This window comes from Dama dama, chromosome 18 (genome assembly GCF_033118175.1).
Source record: "Dama dama isolate Ldn47 chromosome 18, ASM3311817v1, whole genome shotgun sequence".
NCBI lineage: Eukaryota > Metazoa > Chordata > Mammalia > Artiodactyla > Cervidae > Dama > Dama dama.
Window position 1 is genome coordinate 39,551,582 of NC_083698.1, and position 3,149 is coordinate 39,554,730.

The following is a 3,149-nucleotide window of genomic DNA, read 5'->3' on the forward strand; positions in this document are numbered from 1 at the left end:
TTTAAAACATATAATTTATCTCTTTGTATTTAAGTTCTCTTACTGAAATTACTATGTCAACATTAATATTCTCACAATTGAAAACAATAACATCCTTCTAGGAATTTTCTTTTCAAAACAAAAAAAATAAATAAAAGGAAAATTTACTTCATTCAAATCTTTTATCTGATTTACCAAGGTTAACATTTAATTTATTCTGTGAATAAGAATTTTTCAAAGTATACATAAGTTAAAATGAGTAATTTCTCTAAAATTCACTAGTTTCACAAATCAAACTATGGTTTGACTTATAGAGATAGAGAGGGATATATACATACCATTATAGACATGGGAGAGGATAACAGAGAAATGGAGAAAATTGTGGTCTCAGGAGCTAATAAATGTCAAAAATTATCAGGAAGGTCCTTTGACAAGGAGAGTTGATGCTTGTTTTCTAAATCCAGCATGCTTATGCTTTCACAGAAAGCACATTTATAATAAGTAGAACCACATAGAAAGACTGAACAGTGTGGATGCCTCAATACCAGACTTGTCCTACCTTTTATAAGGCCTTCCAGAATAGTTTCTGCTTTTCTGAGTTGAAGATCCTTATCTTATTCAGTTTGAAGCCATAACAAAATACCACAAACTGGGTGGCTTAGGCAATAGAAATGTATTTTCCCGTAGTTCTAGAAACTAAAAGTCCCAGATCAAATTATCAGCTTATTTGGCTCATAGTAAACCCTTCTTTCCTGGTTTGTAGGGGGTCACCTTCTCATTGTGTCTTCACATGGCTAAGAGAAAAGACATGCATAAGTGACCATCTCTTCCTGTCTTTTCTTCTAAGGACACTAACCCTACGAGGTTCTCACTCTTATAAACAAATTTACTGTTAATTACCTACATAAATCCCTTAGTATAGTCACATTAGGGGCTGAAGCTTCAACCCCTAAATATATTTAGGGGCACAAGCATTCATTCCATAATAATCATCCTTAGCTAGAATTTCAGACAGACTTCAATTTCCAAATCATCCACTTAACTTCCTCAGCATGCACAGTATTTCCTTTTTTGCCCATAGGCACTATTATGTCTTGATGCATCTCTGCCCATTCTTGCTTTTTATTTGAGAAAAAGAAAGATAAAATAACTGACTTCGACACAGGAAAATAATGTTTCTTAAACCAGATGTGGCCTGTGAACAGACTTTCTGTGAAATCATAGACTTTTGGGGAACTATGGATACCATCATATTTAGTTTATGATCTTAAGTTTCTTCCTACATTGTGATTTCATTTAATAAGCCACCAAGATGTCAGCAATTCCCAGATAGCCTTTGGGTGATCCTGTGAGGGAAAGAGTAGTACAAGAACAGTGAAACATTTTTAAAATTCCCCTCTACACTGTCCACAGGGGCTATGAGAAAGGAGTAACAGTCCTGGAAATTCTTAAGCTAAATATGTCTTCTTGCCTTTCCAACTCGCTCAACAACGTGAACCACAGCACATGATAATTTGTGTAATAGCCTTCTTAGAATCTAAATTATTAAGTGTGTATTTATAATATTACTGAGTTTGGGGAAAAGAGGGCTAAAAAGAAGAACATTCTAGGGTGGGTGTTGGCAAACCAGTGTCTCTCAGACAGTAGTTCCTGCCTTTTTCTTCTTCCTGATCATCAAGTATTGAACCAAATACACACACACACACACACACACTCACACACACCCCTACCTTATACTTGACTCACACCCATACATAGGCATCATCTGAGGACAAGTATTAATCTTCAGTAATTACACCCTAGAGGCATATTTAAAAAGAGAAATATTTTCTCAAAACAATAATTTACTCTGAATACTCCTTGCAGAGTGGAGAAACAGCTTTACATTATAATATGAATGGTGCCAGTACTCAATTAGGACATCCTTCTGCTTCTAGCCCTGACTCAGATTTTTTTTTCTGTGCATAGGAAATGAGAAGCTCATTACAATTACCCTTTTAAGCAATAGATCTGTCAGCCTTTAATGGCCATTTTTGGCAACAATAAGTACTAGCAAAAGCTTAAGAATTGCTTTGTCTTTTACTAAAGGATTGATATAATCCTAAGGTAAAACATTCCCACACCATTTACTGAATGTTGAATAAAGGGTGTATGAGGATATTCAGACAAATATATCATTCCTATAATAATACATATTTAGCAGTCTGACTTTATATTCTTAGTTTATTATGAGGTTCTTGTAAGCAGGAGTATGTCTTATCTGAGTTTCTTGAGAGTGTTTTTCACAGTAACCTGAAAATGAGCATATTTTCTAAAATAAAAATTCTGCTTTCACCATCTGATTAAGAATTTTTTGATTACTTAAAATTTACACAAAAGTCTCAGGAATTAAAAAAAAATTATATTTTGCTCGCTTCGGCAGCATATATACTAAAATTGGAATGATACAGAGAAGATTAGCATGGCCCCTGCGCAAGGATGACACGCAAATTCGTGAAGCATTCCATATATTTTGGCAGAACATCAGGGCCTTGTACATTAACAGCACCATGGGCAAGCCCCAGCATCTGTACTAAGGCACAGCTTAATAAACCATAAACCATCAAAAAAATAAATAAATAAAAAATTAAAAAATTATGTTTACTCCTAAATTTAATAAAAACATTTTAAATATCCATTAAGTGGTAGCTGAAAGCCTTTTCTTTCACTGGTACATTTTAATTAATTAATTAAACATCATCTTAATTTCACTTTAATTAGGTACTGGGGTTAAGTTTAGGTAAGAAAGTGGAAGTACTTAATATAGCTTTCCTTAACTTGTAAATAGATTGGCAGTAATAAAACAGAACTCAGTTTCCTGACTAATGTTGTATGAAGAGTTTCAAATTATTCTCTGTGATAAAAGAGCACATTAATGTAGTCTGTGAAGTTTCCACAGCTGATCTATGAGTTTTTACAAAATATCAAATGAATGTCTCTAATTGTTCACCAATGATTTATCCCTTAACCCCTTACAATGTGGTTTTCTCCCACTGCACTCGACTAAAATTGCTTTATCAAAAGTTATCAATGATTTTTTTTCTTAAAAAAAAAACTTTAGATTTTTCTCTTATCTAAACAGAAAGAAATGGCAACCAACTCCAGTAATCTTGCCTGGAGAACCTCATGGA

At 33.6% G+C, this 3,149-nt stretch overlaps 1 non-coding gene across 1 annotated transcript; it reads left to right on the top strand.

Annotated features, from left to right (window-relative positions):
* The first annotated feature begins 2,385 nt into the window (after positions 1-2,385).
* LOC133073146 (U6 spliceosomal RNA) lies at positions 2,386-2,492 on the top strand. The gene has a single exon (XR_009696856.1). It is a non-coding gene; the product is annotated as a U6 spliceosomal RNA (small nuclear RNA).
* The last annotated feature ends 657 nt before the right edge of the window (positions 2,493-3,149 follow it).